At 44.4% G+C, this 12985-nt stretch overlaps 1 pseudogene; it reads left to right on the forward strand.

Annotated features, from left to right (window-relative positions):
- The first annotated feature begins 986 nt into the window (after nucleotides 1–986).
- On the forward strand, nucleotides 987–1524 carry LOC128101690 (40S ribosomal protein S23-like; annotated as a pseudogene).
- Nucleotides 1525–12985: the final 11461 nt, after the last annotated feature.

A 12985-nucleotide genomic window follows, 5' to 3' on the forward strand; every position in this document is an offset into this window, starting at 1 on the left:
GCCAGGTGGATCTCTGTGAGATCGAGGCCAGCCTGGACTACCAAGTGAGTTCCAGGAAGGGCACAAAGCTACACAGAGAAACCCTGTCTTGAAGAAAAGAAAAAAAAGAAAAAAAAAAAAAGGAGAAAGTGAGCTGGGCAAAGCATTCATCACTCTCTTCAAAATGTGAGTATAATGTGACCAGTTGCCTCAAGCTCTTGGCGACTTCTCCACCACGATGTTCTACCTCAAACTGTCAGCTAAAATAAACCTTCCCTTCAATTGCTTTTATCACGCCAATAGGAAAATCGGCTCATATAGAGAGTGAGTCTCAACCTGTTCACTCCAGGGCCCAGAACAGAAAGAGAGCCGTCAGAGGGAAAGTCTCACTGTGATGGCCAAGACTAGAGGGCCAGCCCCTTATACGGGCACATCTTTCATCATGTCTTTGCATATCCATCCCATTGGTAAAAGCATGTCCCGCAGCTAGACCCAAAGACTGGGTGAAAATGTTTCCCACCTTTTGTGGGAAGAATGTTAAAATTCCAATGGTAAATGATATGAGTACAGGGGTGTGAGAAGAAGGTTGGCCAGCCGTTTATTACATCCTCTGCAGGAATGTGTGGTATATTGGTTGCCAGGTGATTCTGTCCTCTCTTCTGAGGCTTGCCACTTCCCATGATGCTGTCTGTAGTGCCAAGTGATCAGCAGCAGCAGAGAGTAGGAATCTGGGGCTTCCATGCTTTACGAAGAGTACAGCAGGCCTGTCCTGGTGGATTTTTTTTGTCAACATGATACAAGCTAGAGTTATCTGGGAAAAGAGAACCTCAACTGAGAAAATGCCACCATCAGATTGACCTGTAGGCAAGTCTATGGGGCATTGTCCTGATTTAATGATTGACATGGGAGGGCCCAGTTCATCGTGGATGGTGCCACCTTTGGGCAGGTAGTCCTGGGTTGTATAAGAAAGCAGGATGACTTTCTCTTGGGCCCGTGGCGCCAGCAAGATGGGCAAGTGTCGTGGTCTCCATACTGCCATGAAGCTCCACAGCCACCGATGGGACCAGAAGTGGCATGATAAACAATACAAGAAAGCCCACTTGGGCACAGCCCTGAGGGCCAATCCGTTTGGAGGTGCCTCTCATGCAAAGGGAATTGTGCTGGAAAAAGTGGGGTGAAGCCAAACAGCCAGATTCTGCCATCAGGAAGTGTGTCAGGGTGCAGCTCCTCAAGAACGGCAAGAAGATCACAGCTTTCGTGCCCAGTGATGGCTGCTTGAACTTCATTGAGGAAGACGATGAAGCTCTGGCTGCTGGATTCGGTCAAAAAGGTCATGCTGTAGGTGATATTCCTGGAGTCTGCCTTAAGGTTGTTAAAGTAACCAATGTGTCCCTTTTGGCCCTGTACAAAGGCAAGAAGGAAAGACCAAGATCCTAAATTTTGACAATGGAAAAGCAATAATAAATTTTTATATTCTGAAAAAAAGAAAAGAAAAAAAATGAAAGCAGGATGAGTGAGCCATAAAGAGCAAGCCAGTAAGCAGTCATCCTCCGTGGTTCTGAGAGAGCAAGACAAACTCCATTTTAAAGAAAACTTCATTTCTAGAAATACTAAAATAAAAGTTGAACCAAGTTCCAGTGACACAGACACCCAGCTAAGATTCCGGTCAAGGCGATTCCCCACCCCACCACACCCCCCCACCAGGGTGGGTAGGTTGCTGACCAAGAAATAGCTAAAACAAAGGCTTAATCCATCAAAGTCTCCAATAGCACTGGGAGAGTCTCCAAATGTATCTTGTCTTCTGTAGTTCTTCTCTTGGCTAAATGTTCCTGTTAACTGAAGTATGACCCTGAAATACAAAGGCTTGTACCCCCTAGTGTAGCTAGAGTTTTCCTGCCTGGCCCACAGTTAGGACAAATCTCTGTCACCCGCCAGTCCCACAGCCGCTCAGACCCAACCAAGTAAACACAGAGACTTATATTGCTTACAAACTGTATGGCCGTGCTAGGCTTCTTGCTAACTGTTCTTATATCTTAAATTAATCCATTTCTATAAATCTATACCTTGACACGTGTCTCGTGGCTTACCGGCGTCTTCACATGCTTCTTGTCATGGTGGCGGCTGGCAGTGTCTCCCTCCACCTTCCTGTTCTCTCAATTCTCCTCTCTGTTAGTCCCGCCTATACTTCCTGCCTGGCCACTGGCCAATCAGTGTTTTATTTATTGACCAATCAGAGCAACACATTTGACATACAGACCATCCCACAGCACTTGCGGGTTTTCCCTTTAAAAACCCCTTACCCTGAGAGCTCAGGGCCATCCTCCTTCACCTGGCTAGCCAGTGTGTTGGACAAGGCCCAGGCCCAGGCTTGCTTGTTATTAATAAAGCCCTTGGTACTTGCTTCGGATATTGGCTCTGTGGTGGTCTTGCTTGGGGGTCTTGAGACATGGGCACAACAGTTCCTGCCTCTGCTCCTGCTTGAGTTCCTGCCCTGATGTCCCATAATGATGTGAGCCAAGTAAACCCTCCCCTCTCTAAACTGCCTGTGGTCAGAGTTTACCACAGCCAATAGAAAGCAAGGACAAGAACTATGATTCGATGCCTTTTCTGTTCCTGGCTCTCAGAAAAGTTTGTCTTATTGAATACGGTCACACCCCTTATGCTTTTAATTATATATTTTATTTTAATATAATATATATCATAGTCATTCGTTTGGGACAGCAGGATACCTATGAGCCAAGAACTTAACAGCGTGACTCAAAGTCAAATCGTTTGTGGAAGATGTCTTATTTCCTGTCAATTTTTTAATAAAATGTTTTATATCTCTTGGTACTAAAATGTGCCTGAATTTAATGTATTACAAAAAAATGGTTTCTTGAAGGACAATAAAAATATTTCAATTTAATGAATTTTAATAGGACTTAATACATCACTGTCCTTTAAAAAGCTTAAAATAGGAAGAAACTGGCTTTTTTAAGGCTTCCTTTGCTCACAACACTCCCAAATGATGGAAGGAATGATGGAAGGGAAATAATGAATCTGTTGGCATCGGTAAGATGGGGTAGCTTTTGCTACCCCACTGAATTATAAATGTAAGCAATCATCTTCTCTATTTATACATCGCTGGGAGTTCTCTTATTATATGTCTGGGGAAATATCTTGGGAAAAGCTAGTCTTTTCCCTGTTTGAACAATGGCTATAAATCCTGCACCAGCAGATTCAATCATTTTTTTGCAGAAACAATGAGGTCTAATTCTTAATGACATATGTTAGCTCTGTCGTACTTGCTAACATCTATTTTTAGCAGATCATGGGCAATGAAAATTCACTGTTTTTAGTTAAGGAAATTGTAGCAGTAACAATGTGAGATTTAAAGTTCTGCCCAACTAAGTAGTTCTGGATATGATTAAAGATTTTTAACAACCTCTTTTGAGTTATGTAAGTATGATATTACTTACTGGTATGCTGTTTCAGTTACATAAATATAAATGTGGTCAGTCTTACCATATAAATACCCCTCTTTTTAATTTTTTTCCTACTGAGATAGGAAGTTGAAAATAGAAGAATAGAAGTTGGTCCATTACATGTCATTTTGACACCGTGTCAAGGTGATGGGGAAATGTTCCACCAGCCTAAGTGTCATAGTGTGCTGTGCAGGGGAACAGCCCCACCACATTGCCATAGTGTGCTGTGCAGGGGAACACACCCCCCCCAACGTTAGGTACTATAATGTGCTGTGATTTCTGTCACCAGGACAAATTTCATCCAATCACAGACCCCAGAAGCTGCTCTAAAGTTATGGTTTAAAACACAAGTTAGCCTTAGTTCTTTTAAAATTTGCGTTTATATTTCTATTTTAAAATTGGACATTTATTCTCTTTTATGAAATGAAGTGTTACCTGATTCTAGAATAAAAATTAAACCTGGGTGTAATTCCACTGCTCAGGGGTCTGAGACAGGAGGATCACCAAGAATTCAAGGCCAGCCTGGGCTACAAAGTGAATTCCAGGACAACCTGGGCTGAAGCATAAGACCCTGCCTTAACCTTATCCCATAAAAATATAAACAAAAATAAAGCCAGGGCTTGATGGCTCAGCAGTTAGGAGACTGCTGTCTCAGGGGACACAGTTCAGGTTCCCAGCACACCCATGGCAGTGACAATCCTCAGTAATTCTACTCCCAGGATTCCAACACCCTCTCCTGACTGCTCTGGTTACTGTATGCATGTGGTACACAGATATGCAGGCAAAACACTCATACACATAAAATAATACAATATTAATAATCAATTTAAAATAATTAGTTATTTAGAGTAGGGTCTTTCCGTGTAATCCAGGCTGGTCATGGACCTTATTTATTTGTTCATTTATTTAGACAGAATTTTGCTGTGTAGACCAGGCTGGCCTTGAACTCAGAGAGATTCATTTGCCTCTGTCTTCCAAGTGCTGAGACTAATGGTGTTTGCCATTATACCAGGCCTGGCCTTGAGCTCTTGATCCTCCATTCTCAGTCTTGGGAATGTGGGGATCATAGCTGTGTGCTACCACTCCTGGTTCTGGGAGATCAGAATAACCAATTCCAGAGACTACTCAAAACAAAGCAGTGTTTTTACTAACATAATTTCTTTATTGATTCTTTGGGAATTTCACATCATGCACTCTAATCCTGCTTACCTACTGGTCCCCCCCCCCATCCTCCCCTCACCTCTGGAGTGCTCCCAAAAAGGAAAGTTAAAAAAACAATCAGACCAAAACAAAACAAACAAACAAACAAACAAAACAGTTTTTAATATCAAATTCTGCAGAAAGGGATGCCAACATAGAGACAACGCAAAAATGGCTAGCATGCTAATTTGGCACAAGACAGTGGCTTTAATGTTCCCCAATCTTGAGAAATTCCTGTTCTCCTTTCCACAAGACAGGGCTTGCCCCATTCTCAAATACCATCCTGTTGGTTCGGATACAAACCGGTGGTGTGAATGAGAATGCTTCCCATTGGCTCATAGTTTGAATACTTGGTCCCTAGTTGGTAGAACTGTTTAGGAAGGATGAGGAGGTGTGGCCTCATTGGAGGAGGTGTGCTGCTGGGGGGCAGACTTTGAGGTTTCCCAGTTTCTCTCTCTGCCTCCTAAGCACATCAAGATGTAAGCTCTCAGCTGTCCCCACCACTGTGGCTGTGCACTGTCATGGATTCTAGGCCTCTAAAACCATAAGCCCCAAAGTAAATACTTTCTTTTATAAATATGGTATTTTGTCACAGCAAAAGAAAAGCAGCAAAGACAAAAGTCTTATCCAGTGAATGATTTGGGGCTTGAGATCTCCCCCACCCCCCCACTGCCGCCTTTTTGATCTTGGGCTCAATCATACAGCAGACTGTAACTTTCCAGTTTTCAGAGTTCTGGGACAATCAGATGCAGCCACCAGCTAGGGCAGAGAGGAGCCTATTGCCCCTGCTGCTCTGTGACTGATGAACTCTAAGCATACCTCATAGCAAAAATGGACCATAGCAATTTATTTCTTCCATGGCTTATAGGATGATTTTAAATAGACTTGAATATTCTTAACAGTCAGGAATGATGGCACAGGACTATAATCCCATCATCATTCAGACTCAGGAGTCTGAGTCAAGAGAGTTGTGTAAGCTCAGGCTAGACTGGTCCATTCGGATGAGACCCTATCTCAAAAGAACAGCAACAACAAAACAGGGGGAGGGTGGGATGGAAGAAAAAAAATCTTGGGTGGCAGGAGGTATGGCTCACTGGCAGAGCACTTGACCCTATGTAGGTGATGCCCTTGATTTGAGCCTCAGCACCACACAAAAAACAGAACCTTGAATGAATTACCCTCCTCCTCCTTTATTTGTGTTTTGCTTTGGAACAAGGTCTAATTTAGCATGTAGACGAGGCTGGCCTCAGATTTGTTAGACAGTTGAGACTATAGGTATGTGGGTGCATCATACCTGCTTTTCAATAAATTCATTTTAAAAATGAGCTTTACATAACAACTGTATCACAGGAATAGAGCCCTATAAACAATTACAATGAGAACCAACCAACCTAGAATTTTGTTCAATTCTGGAGGCCAGCAGCTTGAGCCTGTAATGTTTGTTAAGGTGGGAGATATGTAGGTGCTAAACTGAGACTCATTCCTTGAGGTCAGCTGCACCAAATGAAAGAGATTTGAAAAGAGACTTTCTCACTCTGATTCAGTATCTTTAAAATGCGACCCCTGGGAATCAGCTAAGGTGATCTGGCCACACCCGTCCATGGCCCACTCCTTCCAGTAGTAATAATGACTTTGGAGACAAAAAACGGGGAGATAATCCTTCTGAGTCAGTGGAAAGAGGTATGACTTGCCCCAGGTTTACAGCATTTATCGTGATGCTAATGTGCTCATAGAGAAGTTTCAACTCCACAGCACCATGGTGGACCAAGAACTATTCAGTTCTTGAATGGGCTCAGTGATTGAGCCAAGAGCAAGACACTGGGTTTAGTCCCGGTCCCAAATCAAATCAAACTAAACCAAACCAAACACAAAGAAAACAGCACCTGTGGAGTGGAGGAAGGAGATCCGAGAGTTTTTGTCTATTTGTGGGCTTTATAGCAAGGCTCTGTCTCAAAAACAAGCAGAAAGAATGCGGAGTCCTTGTTGTCTTAGCTTATCTGGGGGAAAGCGGCCTGGTCCAAGGAGGACTAATACAACAACAAGGGAACTAAGAATCCGGCTTAGGAAGGCCAAGGAAGTGTTGTAAGTCTCATTGACTTTGGGACCCACCATTCCTTCTTAACGCCACCTAATGAATAATATACTTGCTAATGGAATTTTGGGGTCCCATCTGGATCATCAGGTGACATAGGGAAAACTAGGTTCCCCCTCTTGGGGTTCTTAGTTTCACTAACAAAATAATTTTAAGAATGGACTCAAGCAGAAGCTCAAGAACAATTTATTAGAGTTTAAAAGAAAAACCCCAGGACAGGAGAGATCTCAACAGCTTTCTGGAGAATGGAGAAGTAGAGGGTGGGGTCAGTCAAGTAAGCTGACATAGAGTCAGACATACGCCCAACAAGCAGCCACATGGCAGGGAGCAAGGCATTAGAGATAGAGTTAGGAGGGCTTAAAATATTGGGGAAACTCAAAATGTTAAGGAAACCATGCTTAGATGGAAAAAAGAAAGAATTTATGCTTTCCCAAATAATTCAGACAAGCCAGTAGACTTAGGAAGCTGTGGTCAACCAATTAGGTCTCATTAAAACACTAGTTATTCCATCTATCTTTACAGCATGGCTTAAGGCGAGTCATCCTTCCTGGGAGTGGTCCCTTAGCCGAAGCGATTGACATGGCCCAACGGGAATGTCTGTTTTTCCCAGAGATTCCATACTCAACCAGGGGAGTTTTTTTTCTACTCTGATATAATAAAAATAAGTCTTATTTGTAAGCCATTCAAATACCAGCATGACCTAATCCTTCAGATAGCCAACCCATCAGAAAACCCAAAGTGGATGCACCTGTATGAGGCATTGTTAATCCTCTCTCTCCTGACCGTAGCCACCTAGCTACTAGCCCTACAGCCTTGATCACTGAACTAAAGGAAAGAGCCCTCTTTCTGATCCCATGCACGCTTCAGTGGAGTCTATTTCAACACAGCAGCTAGGGTAGCTCTTTTGAAACATGAGTCAAATAATTTCCCTCTGAATTGTTGGAGCCCACTAGGTTTCCTAGTGGCTGTACCCAGCAGGACTGCATAAGAGGTTGACTGGACCACGGGCCTGGGTGCCAGGTGACTGTAACTAGCAAGGGGGAGGTCTTTTGCTCCACCCCTTGGCATTGTTGTAAATAGACATTTGGAATAAAGTTCTGGGCCTGTGGATAAGGATCCAGGCCCACCCGAGTCCATCCTGTGTCTTCTGTCTCTCCACTATTTCTAACTAAGTCTCTTATCCCTTGATCCTCAAGAGTTCCTGGGGTAAATAAGTGTGGAGTCTGGTTTTCCACACTGAATGAAGTCCTGTGATCCGTCCCATCTCACAACAAATTCAAAGTTTTCCCAGTGGCTTACAAGTCCTTTGTGATTTGGCCCGTTATCTCCTCCTTCATCCAGTATATCCACAGTGCAGACTGGAATGGGATTGGGAAACTCCAGGTGACCTTCCTCATCTCCTTCATTCCTGTGTTCAATTGTCACCTTCTCAGTAAAGCCCTGATTCATTATTTTATTAATTGGCTATTTGACAATTCTTTTCCATCCCTGTTAATATGCTCTATGTCCTCTCCACATCATCTATGAGTTTCTGATTTATTGTATAATCTATTCATCTGTTGAGTCAATTGCTTATTATCTCATGCTGCTAGAAGGTAAGTTCTATCAGGGCACATGTTTTTTGTTTGTTTTTCTTACTCATAATAACTCAATTTCTAGAATAGTGCCTAATTCATACAAGCCATTCAAAAATATTTATTGAATTACATCAGTGGTTCTCAACCTTCCTAATGCTGTGACCTTTTAAATATCATTCCTCATATTGTGATGACCCCAATCACAAAATTCCTGTCGCTGCTCCTTCATAACTATAATTTTGCTACTGTTATGAATCGTAATGTAAATACCTGTGTTTTCTAATGATCTTAGGTGACCCCTGTGAAAGGTTTGTTTGACTCCTAAAGGTGTTGAGACCCACAGGTTAAGAATTGCTAAATTAAATAAAGACACAAATAACTACTACTGTCTCCAGCCTTGACCAGGACAAGTTAACCTGTTTCTGTAAACACAACAGTAATTAAGGCAGTCTGAACATGGTTCACTCTGAAGTGGAGACAGTGGTATTCTCTAGGCTGGATCAGCAAAGCCACTTGGGAAATGACAACAATGTGGGGCCGAAGGATGTAGGGCCACATGGCGAGGTTAGACTTCTGTGCTCACCAGAAAAAAACAACAAAACAAAACAAAACCCTCACATTCTTGATGGCCATCTTCTTGGGAGGAATAGTTTCAATAGCATGATGGTATGTGAGATTTGGGGGAAGCTGTACTTCAGTTGGGGGGTGTATGTGTGCAAGTGCAAATCCACCATCAAATCTGTCAAGCGGGCCGTAAGAAAGGCTAGAGGAAGGCTCCCTCCCAACCTGGAAGCTAAGGAACATTGCAGCCCTCCAGAACTCATTGTTCCAAGAGTGTTTCCTCTGCTTTCTAACTATGCCCCTTGATGTTGTAAAAACTGTGAATTTGGTTTTCAAAATTATATTTTGGGGGTTGGAGAGATGGATCAGCAGTTAGGAGAGTGTACTGCTCTTGCAGAGGACTCAGATTCTGTCCCAGCACCCACCTTATGGTGTCTTACAACTGCCTGTAATTCCAGCTTCATGGCGATCTGATGCCTCTGGTCTTCAAAGGTACCTGTATTCACACGAACATTTCTCCAAATAATACACACAATTAAATTACATTTATTTATTTATTTATTTATTTATTTCATGTGGGTTCCCCCCGGGGGATGTGTGGGCACATGAACACCATGCATGTGCGTGGAAGTCAGAGGACAATTTTCTGGACATTGACTTTCTTCTTAGTCATGTGGGTCTCAGGGATCAGGCTTGGCGGCAAGTGTCTTTACCCACATTTTGCTAGCCCTGATAAATCTGTTGTAAAGTTCACTTTCTAGCCGGGTGGTGGCACTCAGGAGGCAGAGGCAGGAGGATCTCTGAGTTCGAGGCTAGCCTGGTCTACAGAGCAAGTTCCAGAACAGCCACAACTACACAGACAAACCTTGTCTCCAAAAGCCAAAGAACAAACAACAAACAAAAAGTTCATTTTCTAAAAAGTAATAAAAAGGGGATGTTCGTTTATATGTTTAAATTTGTATCAAACTGAGAAACGCAGATAGGATTTTTCCACTGCTGGGAGAAGGGACTGGTCAGGATTTTCCGATTGATATTTGATTTATTTTCTGTTCTGAAAGCCAAAATGATGTCCCACCAAATGTAATGTAATTGTTCATCTTGATTATATGAGCAATTTACTAACACAGGCTAATTTACTAATAATTGCTGAATAATTACATAGTGTCAAAGCTAAATCTTCTCTATGAACCAACACAATGTCAAATGATGGATAATGTTGCCTCTTGTATCAAGCAGTTAGAGAGGCATGCCCCGTTTCTCCCGACTTCTCAGTAGCTGTTGTCCTAACTGCCATGTGCCTCTCCCATTGCAAAATGGAAGCACCTCAGCTCAGGCTCCAGGTCCTTGCAAACAGGGGGTCATTGGGGGACTCAGAGCCAGTGGGAGTGTTTGGAATGAGGGAATTTGTCATGGGGAGTCATCTTCACCTTTGTAGGAGGAGATGAGGACTGGAGGACCAGCCTTGACACAGGTAAGGGAATCCAAACTGGCTGGGAAGTCGGCCAGCTGCACGCATCCTGCTGCTATAGAGAGACCAGAGAGGGGGCTGTTGTAGACATTTCCAGAAAGATTTTGGCCCCCCTGTGTCTGCCACCTCCGGAGAGTCTCTCTAAAGTCTGTCAGCTGACTTGTGGTCATCCATAGAGAACACCATGAGGGGAGGAGCGAGGACAGAAACTCTCGTATGTCTTTTTCATTCATCACAAATGGTGTTTGCCTTTTGCCACTCTGAACCAATGATGACTTAAATGTAATGTCTGCTGTGTTATTTTTGCCTCTGAAGTATCAGGCAACTCTGTACTTCTGCCCACAGTAACGAGTGTAGACTTGTAAACACACAGACAAGGAGACTGGGGGAATTATAGCTGTCAGCATAACCAAGTTTCCTGAAGAACAATCTAGCCCAGGTAGAACATTTTGATGACAAAGCATGGGATTTCTTTCTCTGGCATATTCCAAAAGGGCGGGATAATTCACTAGCCAGACAGCTGGGCCGGTCTCTCAGCTTCAAGTCTTACTTTCCCATTTCCTCACACATGATGCCCTGGGGTTGCATCTTTCAGTGAAGCATTAGCAAACATGTCAGCCTTTCAAGTACACCCAGTCAAAATAGCACCCAATAAAGACCTTCAATGAAAGTGGATATGTGAGTTGGATGAATTGGTGGTGGGGACTAAGATGATTCACATGAGGCTCAGTTCATTTGCATGTGATGGAATTATAGGATTAATAGCACTGGTTATTTAAGAACATCCTTATCTTTCTTCACAGAAAAAGTCCCTCTCTGAGACAAATAAAAAGGGATGGATTACGGGAGTAGAGACCTTTTAGCTGACATCTGACTTGTGACTTAAGCTCCAGCGAGAATATATGTGTAAAGAAAACACTACTCTCTGGCACTTTCGGAGCAATAACACTACCATAACTGGAGAAGAGTGAAAAGCCTGTTACTCATATTTACACATCTCTGCCAGTCTGAGTTTTGTAAATATTGTGATGCACAGACAGAGTGGAAGAAACTGCCTTGCTATGCAGCTCGATACACATCCAGCTCTCTCTAATCCACCTGCTGTCCTAGATGGATGGTGTAGTGCCGTTATGTCTTATTTGGCCATTAGTCAGCAAGACAGGCAGGAGATGCTTCCCTCTGATGTATAAAATTTGTTTTCCAAAGAATTCGATGGAAGAGAATGGCAGACCTGCTTTCTTATGATTAATTGTGAGGTGTGGGTTTTGGTAGCTCCCCCAAATCCCCGGTGTAGTTTATGATTCTGCTAATAGGGGTTGTGTGAAAAACTTTGAGAGGACATCTTTAGGTAGACTGCGAATCCTCTGGCCCCCTTTCATGCTCTGGTATTTTTCAGTATGCCTGTGTCTGTGGAAGCTGTTTTAGTAGAGTTTCAGCCACTAGGACCCAGATGGAGAAGGGGCTATAATGGAGTAAAGTTCAGCAACCTAATGACTCCCTTGGGGAGACTATTTTCTCATGGAGGAAATCGGGGTGAGACTGCCATGTGTCACAAGGTCCAGCATTTATTATTTTATGACAGTTGTTACTCAAGATGGAAGAAGTTAATCCCAAAGGTGAGATTGGAGATTCAGAGAAATTATATGTAGACAAGAGTGCACATGGCTAGGTCCCAGCACACCAGGATTGTATCAGCGCTGACAACTGTGAAATGCCATCACAACTATCCCAGTAGGGGGCATGATCTTCAGGAAAAGAATCCCTTTTAAAGGGATTCCCCACCCCCACCCCGCCCCCACCCAATTCAGAACAGCTAGAGAGCTCTAATAGTCCGGGTTTGGCCCAGTTCTCTAGATTTGTCCCCTTGAAGTTGTTGATGACAGAAATGTCTTGATACAGGGACATTCTTCAATTATCCCTTTACAGAAGAAACGTCTGTGCAAATATTTAAACTACGTCGTCCCTCCGTGCAAATTTGCCTTTAGATCAATCTGTTCTTGGACGCATGCCAGGAACAGATTAGGCATGGAAGTTTCTAGGTGGGAAGGGTGTACCGCACGGACACTGCGGGGCTTTGCCAGGGTCTTGTAGCCATTGGTCCTTCCTTCCACACACTCCAAGTGTCTCTCCGGGACCGAGAGTTGGCGGGACAGTCGGCACATAGTGTTTGTTTATAGAATGAGGCCTCGGAAGGGCGCCGAGGGCCAGGGGCTTGGTCTTACTGAACGGAGGCCGCCAGGCTGCGTTTCCAGGGTGAAGCCCTCTCCCAGGGCTGCTTGGCCTGAGCGCTGCAGTCATTCTGGGCCTCTCCTTTTCCAGCCCAGCGCTCGCACCACTGCTGGACTGGACGCGCGGGGGTGTCTCTCCCTCCCGAGCAGGTTCGGCCGGGAGACTGATCTCTGTACCCCACGGGTTCACGCGGACGCCTGGTAGAGACGAGACAGGCGCTGGAGCCGGCGCGAAGGGGAAGCGGTGGGCACGCAGCTGGACGGCCCCGGGCCCGCAGGAGCGATCGGGGCTGGCGGGTGATTCGGAGCCGGGGGGCGGGGAGCCCGGAGCGCCGCCCCGCCAGCGCGCCCCGCCCGTGGGAGAGGAGGGGCTGCGGCGCGGAGGACCACTGGAGGCGCCGCGCGGCCGCCGCTGT

Source organism: Peromyscus californicus, unplaced genomic scaffold, assembly GCF_007827085.1.
Source record: "Peromyscus californicus insignis strain IS unplaced genomic scaffold, ASM782708v3 Scaffold_7__1_contigs__length_154581171, whole genome shotgun sequence".
Lineage (NCBI taxonomy): Eukaryota > Metazoa > Chordata > Mammalia > Rodentia > Cricetidae > Peromyscus > Peromyscus californicus.